Consider the following 20842-nt stretch of genomic DNA (forward strand, 5'->3'; position numbering starts at 1 on the left):
GTAGAAACAGTGAGCAGTTTCAAGATCCTGCGTGTCAAGATCTTTGAGGATCTAACCTGGTCCCAACATATCGATGTAGTTATAAAGAAGGCAAGTCAGCGGCTATACTTTATTAGGAGTTTGAAGAGATTTGGCATGTCAACAAATACACTCTAAAACTTCTATAGTTGTACCATGGAGAGCATTCTGACAGGCTACATCACTGTCTGGTATGGAGGGACTACTGCACAGAACTGAAAGAAGCTGCAGGGGGCTTTCTTAATTTAGTCAGCTGCAACTTGGGTACAAGTACCCAGGACATCTTCAAGGAGCGGTGTCTCAGAAAGGCAGCATCAATTATCAAGGACTTCCTGCACCCAGGGCATGACCTTTTCTCACTGTTATGATCAGGTAGGAGGTACAGAAGCCTGAAGGCACACACTCAGTGATTCAGGAACAGCTTCTTCCCCTCTACCATCCAATTCCTAAATGGACTTTGAAGCTTTGGACAATACCTCACTTTTTAAAACATATACAGTATTTCTGTTTTTCCACTTTTTAAAATCTATTCAATATGCATATACCGTAATTGATTTACTTATTTTTTTATTATTATTATTATTATTTTTTTTTTTTTTCTCTCTCTCTAGATAAGTCCCTCCACCTCTGTCTTGAATGGGCAACTACTCTTATCTGACTTCTCCCTATTAATGTAAAAGGTGGAAAAACCTTCACCACATTCATCTGTCAAGTCTTCTAAGGATATTATATGTTCGCAAGGTTTCTTATAATCTTATACCTCAAGAAATATGCCTTATCTGTCACCGGCTACATCTGTAAGTGTGTAGACAATGTTGGTACCTCAGCCACGGTCATCTCACAGCCCAGCTAGAAGCCCTGACTGAATATAGAGATGCACACCCTACTAAAATTTCAAGATGTTGCCTTCAAGCCTGGAGACAGAATAGCACTCAAAGCAGCCAGAAGAAACATCATCTCAGGCAGAAGGCGGCAAGAGCTGCCAATGCACAAAAAAATTCAGGAACACCTGTCCAAAAATGATGCTCAGCATATGTGGCCATTACTAACAAGGCCATTACTAACTAAGCAAGGGAAAACAGCATTGATTGTAACAGTGGTACTTCCCTCCCTGATGCTCTAAACAACTTTTAAGCACGCTTTGAGGCGTGCAACACATCACCAGCCATGAAAGCTATCCACCACAAAGGTGAGCAGCCACTGTCTGTCACAGTAGTATATGTATATGAGAAGGGCTCTGCAGAAATCACCCCTATAAGGTGATCAGGTCAGACAACCTCCCAGGCCAAGTACTCAGGTAGTGTGCACACCAGCTCACTGACATCTTCGCAGACATCTTCAACACTTCACTCGCCCAGGCTGCTGTGCCCACGTGCTTCAAATGATCCACAAAGACCCCTATACCAAAGAACTCTCCACCTTCAGAACGAAACAACTACCGCCCAGTGGCACTGACGCCAATCATCAAGTGCTTTGAATGGCTGGTAATGGCACGTATCAAAAACTCCATTCCTGCCACATTGGATGATTACCGACAGAACCACTCTATGACAGATGCCACAGTGTTTGTCATGCACCTGGCCCTAACACACCTGGAAAACAAGGACATATCAGAATGCTCTTTCTGGATTTCAGTTCTGCATTAAAAAGTATTGTCCCACAGACTTTAATTAATGAACTCAAACTCTTCAGTTTAAACACACAACAGTGCAACTTCCTAATGAACAGACCTCAGAAAGTCAGAGTGCACAACCACTCCTCCCTCTCCATCATCCTATACACAGGTGCCCTGGCCTGTGTGCCGAAGCCATTGCTGTATACTCAGTTCACACATGACTGTATGGTTAAACACCTGAGTAATCACTTTATCAACCTTCACCCTTCCACAGATGCACGGTAGAGAGGAAACTAACAAGCTGCTTCACTGCTTGGTACGGAAACTGTACTGTGGTGGACAGGAAGGTTCTACAATGGGTAGTCAAAACTGTCCAACGCATCACTGGCACCAGCTTACCTGCCAAAGAAAAGTGTCAGAAGAAGGGCCAGAAACATCCTGAAGGATCCCACCCACCTTGTCCATAGACTGTTTGTCCCACTCCCATCAGGGAGGAGGCTATGTATGATCCACAGCAGGACCACAAGACTCAAAATCATTTACTTTCCCCAGGAAGTAAGGCTGATCAACTCCTCCACCCACTAACCCACCGTTCCACACCCCCAAACACCAAACTTTATCATTTTCTGTCAAAGTCACTTTCTGCCCAGATACTCCTGTGTCTGGTGTCACTTTATGAACACAGAATTAATCTAGGTGTATAAGCTATTTATATATATATATTTTTATATTATCGTGTTCTTTATCTAATAGCTTTTTTCATGCTGCATCAGATCCAGAAGAACAACTATTTCATTCTCCTCTACACGTGTACTGAAAAAGACATTAAAAAATCTTGAATCTTGAATCATCAAGCCTCCTCTCATTCTTCTAAATGTAATCAGATACAAGAGTAGTCTCTTCATAAGACAATGCATCCAATTATATACTTGTCCAGTGAACCTTCTCTGAACCGCTACTAACACGTTAAGAAGGCATAATACGCCACATGTGATCTCAGAAATGCTCTTCGTAACTAAACTAGGGAAAAATTATTTAAGACATCAATGAATACAAAAATGCACATTTAATGGTATGAACATCAAATATGGTATATTTCAATTCACAAAGGAGCAAGGAAAAATAAATAATGCCGACTATAAGAGCCGACAGGATAGGTTAGGTTAAAGGACAGATGAACATTAAACGGTAAAGTCAGGAAAAGGGATTGACACAAAGAATTCAGCACAGTCAAGTCTAGTCATTGGAAAGTACTAGGGAGATGATTTTTTTTTAGCGTGTCACACCAGACAGTCAGCCATCCTTGCCTGGTGCGTGGTGCCAGGATTGGTCTCCTTTCGGACTAACCGGGTCACGATATGAACATTCCTGACTCGACCCTTGTAATTTTTATGGGGCCGAGTGGCTAGCTTGACGCTCAACCCGGCACGGGTGGAAAGTGTGCTCGGGGGTGGCCTTCGCTCCAGAGTCCGGCGCTGACGCCATTGCGCCAACAGCCAGCCAAGGGAGATGATGAGGTAAAGAAAGAAAGGACAGAAGAAGTAAAAGTGGAACATGTAAGTGCAAACGTAGATGAAACAGAAGAAAAGAATTAGAGGAGGATTTAGGCATGAGAAAGGCTACACAGACCATCCAAGAGGATGAGCAAGGCCAAAGAATGATGGACAGCATCACATGCGACTTTGCTTACGAATGCAGAGCTCAAATAATTCAAATGGGAATTGCAGGTGAGATGGGGAAGTATCTTGAAGCCAGTACAAGATAGACAAAGACATTGTGTCCATGGAACATTCAAACTTGCACTATTTGCATATGGCATGCACTTGGGGCCACGCTAAGGAAATGACTGCTAGGGGCTGCTGATGCAGTTGCTTGGCAAAGGAGAATCTAAGGTGTTGGTCGTAAGGGAGCAGTTAAGCAAATCAACAGCTGCCAACCTTCCATAACAAAATATGAAAAGGAAATTAGATAAGAAACACAGTGGTAGATGGAATACGATGCAGAGAAATATAGTATAAGGTTATGTATTTCAGCAGAGAGAGAAAAAAAAGCTATTTTTAAGAAGTGAAAACGTAGCTAATGTGTAAGGTGTCTTGGTATGCTGGTCATAAGTTACAGAAAATACATGTGAGTTGCAGCAAAGAATTAGGAAGTGGTTTTGGTGAGGTCACCTCTGGAAAACTGGTCTGGGTCTATGCACTGAAGCAAAGATAAGCAGGTATGGCATAAATTCACCAGTTGATTTCTTGGATGAGGCACTGCCCTGTAAAGAGAGCAAGAAGAATGTTGACCTGTATTCACTGGGGCAGAAGTTGTCAAATTGAGACACACAAGATCCTGAGAAGAATGATTAGAAAAAATGCCCCAAGCTAGAGGCCATTTCACTTCAGTGGAGAGTGGGGTAGGGGCAGGGGCAGGGGCACAGTCTTGGATACGAGCATGCCATTCAGAACAAAAACGAAAATAGACTTTTTGGGGGAACCTTTGGAAACTACCTGAGGGCGCAGTGGATATTTGTTTACTAATATACTTAAGACTGAAATCAATTGGATTTTGAACATTAAGGTAATCAGGGAAATGGCAGTTGGGAAAGCTGATTTGAGGTATGAGATCAGTCATGCTCTTTCGAATGATGGTGCAGGCTCAAGGGACAGTGTGGTACACTCCTGGTACAAAAGTCGCAGATGCTAGAAATCAGAAACAAGCTGCAATCGCCCAGTAGGTTAAGCAACATCAGCTGGAAGGGGAATAGTCACCGTTTCAGGTTACCCCTGTTACGAACGTGCCACAACTCTACAAAGTAGCCCCCTCCTTTTTGAGAATCGCAAAATCGCTATTAATTCAGGTCTGGGGACCCAGGAAATGAGAGAGAATCCTCATGTGGTTTGTCCTGCCCTCAGCGAGACAAAGCCACAGATACCGGCCATTGTTTCTTGGAGATGGAATGGTGTATTGAGTACTGTACTATTCATTGAAGCCCTCAGGGAATGACCAGAGTGGGCTGGTTGAGGGATTGCATCATCCCAACCTGGCTGACATCTGAGACCCGTGAGTAAGGATAAAAGAGGGTCTGGGGAACAACCCCTTTAAACGCACCAGGAGAAACGCTAGAAATCCCGTGACAGCGTTTAATAGCGACAGCCGGTGGGGGGCCCGCGTGCGTCCTTTTCCATTTGCCTCGGAATTGGCGGGCCTTACCACGCAAGACGGTTTAGCTAAAGAAGAGACCACCACCAACGAAATTTCGAAGGATCGACATCATAAAAAGGAAAAGCTGGCAAGTTTCAAAAATCCCTCTTTTGACTCCAACCAAAAGCTGCAGCCTGAATGAACTAAAGTGACTTTTATATTTCCATCGGACAATACATTATCCCCTAGACAACGATAGAGCTTATTTCTTATTGATTAGTATTATACCCGCACTTTTAGAGCTAGTTTTGACAACGTATATTATCTGTATGTTTGCATTGATATTATTTTGTGTATTTTTACCAATAAATCCTGTTAAAAATAGTACCATCAGACTTCAACGGACCTCTCTATCTTTGCTGGTAAGTGACCCAGTTACGGGGTTCGTAACACCCCATTATTTAATTGTAGGAAATTTCTGCTTGTGCAGTTTTGAATGTTGCAAGTGCAATCAGACAAGTTAGAGAGCTGGTGGAATAATGTTGCAGCTATGCAAATGAGGCCTCTCTAAAGGTCTGTGGAAACCAATTTTACAAAAGCGATCTGAGTAAAAGAACAAATGGAAGGAAGGCTGAAGAAATAGGTCTCAGAGTCATACAGCAGAGAAACAGGTCTTTTAGCAAATCAATTCTGTGCTGACCTTGACATACCTACTTACAATAATTCCTTTATTATTCTTCCCCGACTCCCAACAACTCCCCCCAGATCTTATCTTATCTAGTCATGAGAGCCAATTAACCTACCAATCTGCATGTCTTTGAGACTTGCAATGAAACTGGAACATCTCAGAGGAATCTTATACAGTTATATTAGGAATTTAGAAGCTCCATAAGGATAGCACCAAAGGTAAGAACTGAACCCAGGTCGCTGGAACTGTGAGGCAGCAGTTCTACAAACTGCACCACCATGGTATCAGAAACTGAACAGTTACAAGATAACCAGCTGGCCTGTTCTCTCACTATGATAGAGCAGTTAGCCTGGCCTCAGTGGTTGGAAAGATGTTGGAGTCAATTGTTGAGGTTATGGAGTGCTTGGTGACACAGGACAAGATAGAACAAAGTCAGCATTCTTTCCTTACGGGGAAATCTTGCCTGATGACCCTGTTAGAATTCTTTGAGGATATTACGAACAGGATAGATAAAGGAGATGCAGTGGATGTTGTATATTTGGACTTTCAGAAGGTCTTTGACAAAGTGCCACACATGAGGCTGCTTACCAAGTTAAGAGCCCATGGCACTATAGGAAACTTACTGGCATGATAAGAGCATTGGCTAATTGGCAGGAGACAGCGAGTGGGAATAAAAGGATCCTTTTCTGTTGGCTGCCAGTGAGTAGAGCTGTTCCACAGGGGTCGGTGTTTAGATGATGGAATAGATGGTTTGTTGCCTAGTTTGCAGATGATACAAAGATTGGTGGAGGGGCAGCTAGTCTTGAGGAAACAGGTAGGCTGCAGAAGGACTTAGTCAGATTAGGAGAATGGGCAAGAGAGGGGCAAATGAAATACCATGTTGGGAAGTGCATGGTCATGCACTTTAGTAGTAGAAACAAACATGCAGACTATTTTCTAAACAGGGAGAAAATCCAAAACTCTAAAATGCAAATGGACTTGGCAGTCCTTCTGTAGAACACCCTAAAGGTTAATTTGCAAGTAGAGTTGGTGGTGAGGAAGGCAAATGCAATGTTAACATTCATTTCATGAAGTCTAGAATACAAGAGTAGGGATGCGATGCTGAAGCTTTATAAGGCACTGGTAAGGCCTCACCTTGAGTATTGCGAAGTTTTGAGCTCCTCATCTAAGAAAAGAAGTGCTGGCATTGGAGAGGTTTCAAAGGAGGTTCACCAGGATGATTCCGGGAAAGAAAGGATTATCATATGAGGAATGTTTGATAGCTCTGGGTCTGTACTCTCTGAAATTTAGAAGGATGAGGGGGGATCTCATTGAAACCTTTTGAATATTGAAAGGCCTAGACAGAGTAGATGTGGAAAGGATGTTTCCCATGGCAGGGTCGTCGAGCACAAGAGGGTACAGCCTCAGGATAGAGGATGTCCACTTAAAACAGAGATGCGGAGCAATTTCTTTAGCCAGAGGGTGGTGAATTTGTGGAATTTGTTACCACAGGCAGCTGTGGAGGCCAAGTCGTTGGGTGTATTTCAGGCAGAGCTTGCTAGATGCTGGATTGGACAGGGCATCAAAGATTATGGGGAGAAGGCTGGGGATTGAGGTGGGGAAAAGGGATCAGCCATGATTGAATAGCGGAGCAGACTCAATGGGCCAAATGGCCTAAATCTGCTCCTATGTCTTATGGTCTTATAACTTCGTAACCTTTTCCAATGGACCAATCAACCAAGTGGAGCTGCTGAGTTACACTGAGCAAAACCTCGAAAGCTGCTAAATTTTTTTCTCTGTGCAAGCAGAGCACAGTCCAAGAAAGTGGACTGCAATCCTCACAGTGATCCCAGTGAAACTGGTTAAGTCAGCCAACAATGCAGACTTCAAGGAAATACGCAGGATCACATGGATATCCAATGTACTTCAATATAGCAGGAAATCTCTTTTCAGCCTGCAAACACAAAAGCTAAGTGTTCTAATCAGCATCTGAGAATCATCTCGATAAGGCAAGCTTCAAATAAAGCTTTAACTTATCAATTTATATATTGCCTTCAGCAATCTACAACATTCAGCCCTTAAGAAAAAATTGCTTCAGAATTCATGGCAAGTTCATTTGGTCAACTTTACAAAGAACATTGAGAATTAAGCTAGACAGTTACTTGCTAGAGACAAAAATCCTTATCCCTAAAATCGGTCCCTAAAAATATACACATTGTGGTACTTGTTAAGCGTTATATTTAAAAACAGGCACAATATTTGTTAATCAAAACAGTTAAACAAATCACTGTATATGCAGCTAAGAACAATGCTGGTACCCTACAACTAACTATATTAATTTAAATAATTTTAAACTAAACACTGATCACTGTTCCAATAAGCGGACACTTTGCATTCATCAGCCATATATTCAACCATTTATGCAATTCTGTTTATTAATAGCATCTCAGTTTTAATCCAATTTTCATATCTATGGCTGAACTATATTTTAGAGGTCTTGACCATATTTGTGGGCAGAAGATTCTGTCAGAACATGTAATAAAACATGCAGAACGCCACAACTTTCCATTACGTCACGAGAAAAGCCATAGAGCTGGCTGCCTGCCTGCTTGAGATAATGCAGCTGCTTTCATGTAGTCAGACTGCACCACAGCCCTTTCCAGCAAGTCTGCCTGCTGCTGTACTTGCATCTGACACACAGCAAAACCTACAGTAACTTAGTTCAAACACTTAATTAATAGTCTGTATGAAGAACACCAAACTATTAAAATTAAAATTCGCAGAATTTTGGTTTACCTTCCATCCTGTGTTAGCATGCATTTCAAAGTCTTTTGTAGTCTTTTGTGTGGAAAGTAGCAAAAAAAATGACAGAAGTGCTATTTTTGTGTACCTCATTTCCAAAACTGAAATATGCAGCATAGACCGTGAAAGCTAGATGGGGGGCTTGAACAAGTTTTCTCTTCCTCTGTGGGCACTAAGCCTTCAACTGCATTCAAAAAAACAATTGTTTTCAACTGGCCTGGAGAGAAGATAAAGATGTAAATGTGTCAAGTTGTTCAGAGATCACTTTTAATAATCATTTTAATAATAATAATTTTATTTATAGAGCACTTTTCATACAGATGTCATTCAAAGTGCTTTACAATGGGATAAAAGTATAAATATGAAAATAAAAATAAAAATAAACATAAAAATAAAAGACAAAAAGATGCTGGTTAGAAGTAAGGTTAAATAAATAGTTTTCAGCTGTCACTTAGAAGTGTGAACTGAGTCTGCATCCTTTATAGTTTAGGTATTGAATTCCACAGTTTAGGAGTGTAGTTCAAAAAAGCTGACCTGCCAATTATCTTTTGAGGCAGATTGTTTAAATTTAAGAGACTGGTGGAAGAAGACCTGAGAGCTTGAGCAGGATTGGAAAATGAAAACGATTCTGTGATGTACTCCAGTCCCAAACCATTAAGAGCTTTGAAAACAAGTAAGAGAACTTTAAGATCAATTCTAAATGGTACAGACAGCCAATTTAGAGCAGCTAGAACGGGAGTAAAATGTTCCCTGATCCTGGTTTTGGTCAAAAGCCTAACAGTGGTATTCTGAATGAATTGAAGTTTGTCAATAGATTGCATTGAAAGGCCAGTAAAGAGTGCATTGCAGTAAACTAGTCTATTTGATATAAGATGTGAGTTAGTTTTTCAGCATCATTACCTGTCAGAAACAAACATACCTTTGCAATATCTCTTAAGTATAGAAATGCCACTCTGGTCACTTTCTTTATGTGAGACTCCCGCTGCTGTATATAAGGAGTTTGTATGTTCTCCTCATGACCTTGTGTTTCCTCCAGGTGCTCTGGTTTCCTCCCAAAGTCCAAAGATCTACTAGTTGGTAGGTTAATTGGTCACTGCATATTGTGCTGTAATTAGGCTAGAGTTAAATTGAGGGTTGCTCGCCAGTGCAACTCAAAGGGCCAGAGTGGCCTATCTGTGCTGTATCTCAATAAATAAATTTAACATTCAACTCTGAATCAAGGATAACACCGAAGCTACTTAATGCTGATTTAACAAAGGGAGCCAAATTCCCAAGTTTCTCAAGAAGTTTATCTCTTTTCACTTTGAGACCAACCAAAGCTATTTCAGTTTCATCATCATTTAGGTTTAGGAAATTATTGCTCACTCATTTGTTTATTGCAGACATACCAGAAATCAGAGAAGATAGGGCATTATCATTATCAGTCTCAAACGAGACATGCAAATAGGTATCATCTGCTTGACTGTGGAAATCACGTTTATGGCATCTAATGACATTTTCTAAGGGAAGCATGTACAAGGAGAAAAGTAGGGACCAAGCAAACTTTCTTGAGTAACACCAAAAAATACATAGTATCCTTTAGAAATTTGGTCTCCAAAAATTTCTCTCTAAGATAAAATTTATGAACAAAACTAATTAAGGGCACTAGCAGAAAGGCCAACCCAGTTCTAAAGGTGATCTAGGAGAGTGTTCTGGTTGATTGCGTCGAAACCAGCACTTAGCTCAGGAAGAATTAGGATTGAGACTCTGCTGACGTCAGTGCTGAGGCTGAAGTCACTGACAATTTTTGGTAAGGGTCATTCGAGTTGTACTGTGGTTTGCACTAAAACCTAACAGAAACTTTTTATTTTATATGTGAGCTACATAGAGTAATTTTCTTCAGTAAAGAACACAAGTGGGCTCTGTTAAATAATTATTAAATAATGTATTCTTCAGTGATGGAAACCTGGTTAACTTATTTTACCTTGACATTCTTAATTCACCCCATGTCCCCATGGCTTGTGATCTAGTTGCATGGCAGAGCTTTGCTTTATTTTCAAACACCCAATTTTATTTCAGATCAATTGAAAACCATCAAAAGACTTCCAAATTAATGGACACTCTAAACTCTGATTATCTTTAATGCATCCATTTATTAAATAGTAACCCAGTTCAATAAATATTTTGTTCCCCATCTCCTCAAATGTGCTGTCAGACACCAGGCTACAACTTAACAAGAACTAAAGCTTCTCTTTTCCTTCAAAGGAAGAGTGATGCCCATACAGACATATCTTCTGCATTAAGGATGTAATGAAGAATAAATATCACTAAATCTGAAACTACCAAAACAAAATCCATGAAATTTGGACATCATTGGTTTAACAAGGTATGATCTGCATGTTTTTATGTTAAAACACAAGTTGCACACCTTCTGCAGACTGTTGTTTAAAAAGTTGAACAATGCAATGATTATCAGGTGCTGAGACAGTCAGTGGTCAAAGGGATCGTACCATACCTCAGGTTGCAGGTGGCCATGCAAAATAGTGTGAGTGTGTGTGTGTGAGAGAGAGAGAGCGTACTGGGGGAGTTAGAGAAAGGGTATTCAAGATGGGAAGGAGGAGAAATTTGGGAGATTTGAGGGGAAATGATTTTAACAGAACGTCACCTCTATAATGGAGCAAATACAAGTCCAAGGAGGGGTACAATTGCTGCAATTGGTCACAATCAGTCCACCTGTGCTAGAGATTGAGCTGAGGAATCACAATCCTATACCACCCCCACACATGTCATTGGTAGCTGATAGCTTTATTAAAATGATACAGTGACTGGTATATTAAGTGCAAGGATGTCACCCCAGCAGTGTCTCTTTATATCAGAATCAGAATCAGGTTTATTATCACTGGCATGTGTCGTGAAATTTGTTAACTTAGCAGCAGCTGCAGTTCAATGCAATACATAATCTAGAAGAAAAAATAAAACAATAATAATAATAAATAAATAAACAATACATAAATAAATAACAGTATATGTACATTGAATAGATTAAAAATCATGCAAAAAAAAAAACAGAAATAAAAAGTGAGGTAGGGTTCATGGGTTCAATGTCCATTTAGGAATCGGATGGCAGAGGGGAAGAATCTGTTCCTGAATCGCCGAGTGTGTGCCTTCAGACTTCTGTACCTTCTACCTGATGGTAACAGTGAGAAAAGGGCATGCCCTGGGTGCTGGAGATCCTTGATAATGGACGTCCTTATATGACACAGGCTTTACTGTTTCCCACAGCCCTTGTTGAATTATCTACTAATAACTCATTGATTGGTAATTTTGATCACCAACAAATCTTTATGCTGATGACATCCTCCCTGTACTGATCACAATGGACAAGGGACATCAGCATGAAGATGGATCCTGTTGGAAATTACCAAGTCCAACTTGCCAGAGAAAAGGATTTTTCCAGATGATGTCTGCAAGCAGTGCATCATGCTTCTAAACGTATTTCCTTCATGGCACTAATGCCTAAAACACAGAAGCAAATGAACGTTCTCTAATCCAATTTCCAGGCACAAGAGATGGCAGCCTGTGAATAGCATCACTAATGAGTCCAAGTGACACTCCCATGGGTCCTTCCTTCTCCTGGTTAACAACCAAGACTGTGATTGACATGTTCATTCTCAACAAAGGGAAGTGCAGGTCATGTATGACATCTGACTGACTACACCTGCCATGACATATCTGTAAGTAAATTAGTGTTAATTATTGTTCATTTTGAATCATTCACAACACTGAAAAGAAAACTACAGACACGGCAGATACACTTGGGACCCAAGGGTTGTGCACCACTGAACTTGTATGTCAGAGCCTTAAGCTAAATAAAAGTGCTTATTATTTTAACTAAACATGAACTCTTTATTTTGGAGATATGCAAGAATCGTCACATGATTTCATGTTAGACGTGCAGTGTGATTAAATTGCTAAATTTTTCATGACATAGAAATCAGACTGAAGTGATAAATAATGAAAACAATTCATGAAATATGAACATGAGGAAATCTGCAGATGCTGGAAATCCGAGCAACACACACAAAATGCTGGAGAACTCAGCCGGCCGGGCAGCATCTTTGGAAAAGGGTATGCAGTCAATGTTTTGGGCTGAGGCCCTTCGTCAGGACTGGGAAAAAAGGTGAGAAGTTAGAGTACGAAGATGAGGGGGAGGGGAGGAAGAAGTACAAGATAATAGGTGCTAGGTGAAACCAGGAGTGGGGGAGGAGGTAAAGAAAGAGCTGGGAAGTTGATTGGTAGAAGAGATAAAGGGCTGGAGAAGGGGGAATCTGATAGGAGAGGGCAGAAGACCATGGAAGAAAGGGAAGGGGGAGGAGCACCAGAGGGAGGTGATGGGTAGGTGAGGGAGGGAAACAGGACTGGGAAATGTTGAAGGAGACGGGATTGGTGAGGGTTGCTATTACCGGAAGTTGGAGAAATTGATGTTCACGCCATAAGGTTGGAGGCTACCCAGACGGAATATAGATCGATATACAGGAGGTCCCACCGGGAGCACCTGATACAGCAGATGACCCCAACAGACTCACAGGTGAAGTGTGGCCTCACCGGGAGGACAGTTTGGGGGCCTGTGAGGGAGGTGGTGTAGGGGCAGGTGTGGCATTTGTTCTGCTTGCAAAGATAATTATGAGGAGGGAGCTCAGTAGGGAGGGATGAAAAGACAAGGGAGTCACGTAGGAAGCAATCCCTGTGAAAAGTGGAGTGTGGGGGAGGGTAAGATGTGCTTGGTGGTGGGACCCTGTCGGAGATGGTAGAAGTTATGGATATTTCTGTGCTGGATGCAGAGGCTACTGTTAGGAAGGTGAGGACAAGAGGAACCCTATCCCTGGTGGAGTGGAGGGAGGACAGGGTGAAGGCAGACAGTGCAAAATGAAAGGGATGTGGGTGAGGGCAGCATTGATAGTGGAGGAAGGAAAGCCCCTTTCTTTGAAGAAGTAGGACATCATGAAATATGGGTTTGGTTGTTTGGCATTGAGTTTAGTGGTGAGATTAGTGGGTTACAAAGAGAATGTGATATATTGTTACCATATTACAGAAAAAGGCACAAGTTAAGAATAGTGTAGATCTGTGGGGATTCAAAGCCATATTATCTGAATGATAAGAGACTGAATAGGTCTGAGATGTAGAGGTTTCTGGGTGTGCCAGTGCATGATTCGCACATGGTTATAATGGAAATACAGCATTTAATCATGAATGTTAGTAAAATTGATTGATCATCCTCCTGCGCCTAATTGGCATATCAGGTGGCAACCTTGCCATTTCTTTAGCATTTGTCTGTTTTACAAGGCCGAGTTGCTAGCTCAATGCTCAACCCAGCACGGATGGGAAGCATGCAAGGAGCCGTCCGGATTCGAACCTAGGACCACTTGCCTCGAAGTCCAGTACGGATCCACTACATGACCAGCAGGCTATGAACACTTGCTAGCAGAATACTATCAGCTACTGCACGGGGTTTAAATATGAAAATGTTAAGTTATGCTTCAACTATGTAGGGCTTTAAATGAGAATATATGTGAAGTAAAATGTACAATAATGGTATGCTTGTTAATAATTTGGAGCAGTTTAGAGGAGTTTTAATTGACAAATACTGGAATATCTCATGATGGGCCTTTATCTGAGGTATACTTAGTCATTTAAATGAAACATACAAGATCCGGATGTGTTTTCAGAGGGTGAATGCGGAAGGGATGTTTCCTCTTGTGGAAGAATCTGGAAAATGGAGGCGACTGCTTTAAAATAGGTAGTCATCCAGTGAGGGCAAAGAAGAAACATTTTTTTTGGGTCCGAAGTTCATGAGTTTTTGGAAGCCTTCTACTCAAAGGAAGGTGGAAACAGAACCATTGACCCATGGTCCTAGTCCAACAAACCAAACTTGAAAAGACATGCAGATCAAAGTGGAAGCAGTTCTGATGGGCATGCCTGGAATTAAAGTGACAACTTAAACTCTGAGAATAACCTTCGCGATAAACAATTCCTTGTGATGAACAGTAGAAGCAAACTGCTCGTGCTGAATCTGCTGAATTCCTGAGAAGAAATTAGGGAAACCCCATGACATTGCCTGAAATGTGTGTGGAAAATGATTCAAACAGCTGAAGATATCAAGAGGTGAAACTGGGACACAAGTCTCATCGTTCACGACGAGAATACCAGCAAAGTAACTTCATGGGATACACATACCATGTTATCAATGGGCAATCATGTCAGAATGCCTGGCTTTAGTAAATCAGGGCTTGGAGCTGCAGTGTGTTGCAACAAGTGAAGAAGATGGAACAACATATCACCAATTGTCCTGATGCAGGATTTCAAACCAAAATGTCTTTTCCCCCTACAGATGCTGCTCAACCTGCTGAATTCCTCCAGCTGATTGTTTCTTGCAATGTGATGCCAAAGTTTTTCTTTGCCATTGACAGGAACCAGATGTTCTACAGGAGCCAACAAAGTGGGGGGGGGGGGGGTGCACTTAGTGGAGGATATGAGAGGTTCAACTGCAAAATAAGTTGCATCATTTTCAACAGGCAAGAAAATCTGCCAGATTGAATCAGAAATATTTTTCACCATATTGTAAATAAGACCATAAGAGATGTTAGTATATGTTATTATACTAACATCTTCATCCAGTGTCAGGGTAATGGACAATAAATATAACCTGCATTATAATCCTGTTGTTATTAATACCAATAAGTAAAGGTTGCTATTCTCCTTGGCTCGGATATGGCTGTTAATGTTACAACATTGATTCTATGTTTTATGCCAAATCTAGCAGTAGTTTGGCACCGTTAAAGAATGCCATCACAATAACCCTGTGGAAAAACAGAAAATAATAAGTACAAGTACAGAAAAAAAATCAGTGTAGATGACAGAGGTTTAACACATTGATGTTAGTTTCTCTCTGCAGCCTATCCGGCAGAATCAGCTTTACTGGAACTGCTTTTAGCTTCATGCACAGCTCAAATCTGAAATATTCAAATGAGGATTTTAACAGCATTTGACTAACAGTTTCTAATTTTATGGTACTGTGGCAACCCACTTTCCAGTGCACTCGAACCGGCTCACAAAACGGTGCGCGCCAGCAGGGAGGCCGGCCCCAAAAAGGGCGCCAGGCCTTCTTCACCAGCAAGGGGAAAAGCCCGCGCGCAGGAAGGGACTGTGAATATGCAGCCCTTACAGCATTCCTGCCCAGGGAGGGTGGAAATGGGAAGGCTTAAAAGCGAGGCCGCAAAGTTTGAATAAGGCTTTAACGCAACTGCAACTCACCGTCTGCATGTCGTTATTCCAGCACTGTGTGTAGCACACCGCTACAGTACCCTTAATTGGCAAAATACCTCAAGGTGATTCATATGAACTGTATCAAACAAATATTAATGCCAACCCACCAAGAAGCACTTTAAAGGGCAAAAGCAAAAAGATTTTGGAAAGGAACTACAAAGATCAGGACCTGGCAGTCAATGTTAAATTCAGCGTTGACCAGGTGTCGTCCAACCACAAGTTAACATTGGTCAGGAAGAGCAGGGATATTGTACTGACAAGATTTGCAAAGATGAGCAACGAAACCTATTCTGTGAAAGCAAAAGCTGCAAGCTAGAAATCAGAAATGATAAACAGGAAATAATGGAAGTGCACATTGCGTAAGCACCTGTAGAGGGTGAAATGGTGAATGTTTCCGGTCACTCGAAGCTAGCTTCTCACATGAACACACTTTGTCATTACTGGCCTGAAACATGGCACAGGGGTAGTGGAGCTATGAATCAAATAACAACCATCTAATTTTCTTCTGACTCCTACTGTTAAAATGGCACAGAGTACAATGATAATGCGCACCCTAACTAATCGGTGCAAAATTGAGTTGAATGCTAGGCCACATTAAATATCCTCAGTGCTTTGAATATTAGGGTAGGAACTACCTCAAAAAAGGAAGTTGAATGAACCAAAGTTAAGATATTATAGTGCGTTTAGATAAAGCAGTGGAAAATGATGACTGCCGAATGAATCTGAGTCTAGCTGGCCTGCATTTCAGTACCAAACATCCATGCTATATAACAGAGTTCATTGAAATTAGAATCCATATTGGGAATTAGATTTTCATCTTCATTGTGCACTGAATCAGCAAATTGCCCATGCTTTGGGGAATAGGAGGGAGACAATAAATTTTATCTAGATAATTAACTCACTCTCAATAGCTTGAGAGGCTTTATATGGGAAATATTTCCAATAATTCTTTAAACTTTCATGTCACATCACTTCAAGAGATGAGCAGGCAAGAAGTGTCAAAGACACCAAATACTGAAATGCAGGTTAACTGAAAGAAAACACAACGGCAACTTTATGAAAGAACCCAACTTTCTTTCCTTATCTATCTCAGTTTTCAGAGTGGTACCACAGAAATTAAATAAATATAGAACTAAAGTACAGACAGCAAAACAAAACTTATTTCAGCTGTTCTTGAGTGAAGTGTGTGACTTGGACAAACACAGGACTATATTAATCTTGGCCATCCACTGGAGTAGGTTCCAGAGAGAATCTCCTATGTGCATACACAATTCTGCATATTTGTGTTGGGAAAAAATAAACTGCTAGTACAACTCAAGAGTTGAACAGCATCTGTGGGGTGGGGGGAGGAAGGAGGAATAGTATATATTTTGGGTCAAATTCCTGCATCAGGGCTGAAAGGAAGAGGGACAATAACTAGCTTAAAGAGAGGGGGAAGAGGGTTGCTAAAGGTCAATAGTGGGGTGTGGGATGATTGGTAGAGGATCTAGGTAAAGGAAGGGAGGGGTGCAGTTGGGAGACAGATAGATGACAAGTCTGCCTTTTACCTACCAGCCCCTGCCTCCCCCACTTCTCTTTATACCGGTTATAATCCCTCTTCCCTTTCAAACCAGATGCAGGATCTTGACCAGAAACATCAACAATTTCTTTCCCTCCACAAATGCTGCTTAATCCACTGAGTTCTTCCAGCAGTTTGTTCTTTCCTCCAGATTCCAGCATCCATAAACTCCTGGGTCTAATTTATGTGGGGTCTGCTTTTACAAAAATCAACAAATACATTAAAGAAAGGGCCAAGCCAGGCCTATGAGGTTCGTAGGCTCAGGTTAGTCGAATACTTTGGCTTTTAAGTTAAAATCAGCATTTCCTGCTTTATCTTAAGATTTTTCATTGCATTCTATCAACGAAACTCTATCTGGAACTAGAATGTTGCAACTGTGAGCATTTTGTTATATGAACTGAATCACAGAGCAGGCTCACTAAGCATATTTGCCAACTCCCCAGCATTGCCTTGGAATTCTACATTTAGAGCTTCATTTCCAGGGTACTCCTGCAAATAACCTGACAGAGCAATCATAATTTTTGCACGCCTTAATTTAATTTTTATATATATTTCTTTTTGTAATTTATAGATTTTTTGCCATGTACTGCTACCATAAACCAATAAGTTTCATGACATATACCAGTGATATTAAACCTAATCCTGATTCTGGTTCTACAAACTTACTAACTCATCCATCTGCAAGACATTTACATAACTCATTGCCAGCAAAACAAATGAGCTGGTCATTGACTTCAGGACAGGGGCAGAGTACATGCTCCTGTTTACATTGGTGGTGCTGTGGTCAAGAGAGTTGATATCTTCAGGTTTCTATGAGTGAATATTAGCAACAGTCTGTCCTGGTTCTATCATGTTGACACCATGGACAAAAATGCTCACCAGTGCCTCAGGAGGCTAAAGAAATTTGTCAGGTCCTCTTTTACACTCACCATTTTTTTTCAGAAAACCAACAAAAAAATAATGCAGTGTACCCCTCACTCCCTTTGAACACTTTGGCTTATGATTTCTTTTTCTAATAGGAAAGAGTATATCTAGAGACTATCCACAAAAAGATACCCAATCTAGAAGTACAAGAAGGAAATTGAGAAGACTCCCATTAAAGTCAGAGGATAGTGGTGGAAGGGTGTTACTTTGGCTGAAGGTTAGTGACTAGTGGTGTTTAGCAGGGATGAGTGCTGGGGCCTGTTTTTTGTGAGATATATAAATGACTTGTATGCAAATGTAGATGGATACGTTAGAAGGTTTGCAGATGACACAAGGATTGGAGGAGTTGTCAACAGTGTAGAGGGCTGTCAACAAATACAGCAGAATATGGATCAGTTACAGATATGGGTAGAGAAACAGAAATGCAATTTTATCTTAGCAGGTAAGAGGTATTGCACATTGGGAAGTCAAGTGTAAGGGGAAAGTATACAGTTAATGGCAGGACCTTTAACAACACTGATGTACAGAGGAATCTTAGGATCTAAGTCCATTGCTCCATTAAAATAGCCACACAGGTAAGTTTCATTGGTTTGGGCATTGAGTATAGGAGTGAGGAAGTCATGTTGTAGCTTTATAAAACATTGCCGCAAAAAGGCAGTATCCATTATCAAAGATCCTCACCACCCAGTCCATCCTCTTTTCTCACTGCTGCCATCAAGTAGAAGGTACAGGTGATGCTGGGCTCGCTCCACCTAGTTCAAAAACAGTTTCTACCCCTCAACCACCAGGCTCTTGAACAAAAGGGGATATCTACACTCACTTATCTTGTTATTTCATGCTCATTATTTATTGCTATTAATTTATTATCTACATTTGCACAGTTTGTTTACTGTTTACAGCTCTATAGATTTGTTAAGTATGCCAGCAGATAAAAGAATCTCAGGGCTGTATGTGGTGACATGTATAGTATGTAAACTGAAAATAAATTTTACTTTGAACTTTGGAATTTTGGGTAGACCTCATTTGAGCCTATCCTTCCTCAGAGTCTCTCTACACACTATATCCACCTTTACACCAACTGCCCCATCCTCTGACCTATCATCCTGCTTCCCATTCGCCTGCCATAACTAGTTTAAACTCTCCTCAAAGACCTCGAAGCATGGGGAAATACTCAAAAGTAGTCCATTTAGAAATGAAAGTATCACCAACTGAGGGAATATTGAATTTATATTGTGTACATTTGTCCTGTCCATTCATCAGAATCAGGTTTATTATCACTGACGTATATTGTGAAATTTGTTTACAATAGCAGTACAGTGCAATACATATACTATAAATTACTCCACGAATGAAAGTTTTTCTGTAATTGCCTGCTGTTTGGAAAACGTATTTACAATATCTACTGACTTTCAGGTGAAGTAATATTCATATGGATCAGACACATCCATGCTCTATTCACATTAGCACATCTGACTTTAACCTTATTTCAGTCATCCTCCTATTAAATGTCACTACAATGTCCATTTCTTCCTGTAATGATGTAAATTAGAGATTTAAAGTTCAACCAACTACCTTTATCATACATTTGAGAAAAATATAAAGACCACACTATGCTGAAATGCAACACAAATTAAAGAGTCCCCTTGTGACATCAACTCATTGATCTAAGTATCAGCTAGACTGCAAAACTCACTGTCTAATTATTTTCCAAGTCATTTTTCTTTCTCGTCCCCAGTTGTTTGCTGCCATGTAATTTAATGCATCAGTATTTCATCTGCCTCACTGATAAGCTCACACCTTGCTGTGACCTTAGACTACTCATAGCACCCAGGCGTTAGGCAGTCATACACATTCATGACTGTTCTGTCTCCCACACTTCCAAGGCCAACAACTAGTCAGCTGCTCTGTATGCTATAGGGATGGGTCCATTAAGATCGAATGACCTTCGACAGCACACTGTTGGGGAGAGAAGTTGTTGATAGGAATGGGTTTCTGCTTCTCCCATTGAAGATTCCTTGATAGCACAGCTTTCAGGTTGTAAAGCTCCCAAATTTTGTTTCAAATCTTGTTATAGCCAATTTCTCAATTTTTCTTATGAGAGAAGTGATTGAATCTTAGCACAATTCAGCAAATCCAATTCCTTAGTAAGTGCTAGTTGTGCTATGTGCTGTCGGTAATGTGTTTTGCATCTTGGCCCTGTAGGAAAGCTATTTTGTTTGGCTATACTTATGTATGGTTGAATGATAATTAAACTTGAACTTGAACTCTGTGCCTAGCAATCAACCACCCTTCAATACTGGTGGCAAAAAGACAGTGAAAGCTGGAAATACGAACTGCAGAAGCTCGAAGTGTGAATTGTAGAATTCAGTGTTGAATCTAGAGCACCTTCAGATTATTAGCAACCCAAACTTTTAGATCTTATATTTCTAACAGTTCTTTTTCTGGCATTTTCAGATTATATTACACCTCCATGGAAATGATAATTGTTGTTTTTTATGATTCTCTGGTGATGGTATGTATTAACCTTCTTGCCCACTGCAACTCCCCTACTGCCAAAAGAGGTCCACAGCTGATGCCATCTCCCTGGCTCTACGGTCATCAATGGAGCACCTTGACAGTACATGCACTTACAGTAGACTATTTCTTATTATCCACAATCAGACTCATTTCCAAACTCCTGGACTTGGGACTCATCACCTCCCTTTGCAACTGGATCCTTGACTTCCTAACAGATCACAATCAGTAAAGATCAAAAGAAACACCTCTGCCATGGTTATCCTCACAAGGCTATATCCTCAGCCCCCTACTCTGCTCCTTATACACTTAC

The 20842-nt window shown here is 40.9% G+C and overlaps 1 protein-coding gene across 2 annotated transcripts in view; it reads right to left on the minus strand.

Annotated features, from left to right (window-relative positions):
* The window catches only part of inpp5a (inositol polyphosphate-5-phosphatase A), a 483620-nt gene that overhangs the window by 290916 nt on the left and 171862 nt on the right, over positions 1-20842 (minus strand). The window lies entirely within an intron of this gene.

This window comes from Hemitrygon akajei, chromosome 23, assembly GCF_048418815.1.
Source record: "Hemitrygon akajei chromosome 23, sHemAka1.3, whole genome shotgun sequence".
Classification (NCBI taxonomy): Eukaryota; Metazoa; Chordata; class Chondrichthyes; order Myliobatiformes; family Dasyatidae; genus Hemitrygon; species Hemitrygon akajei.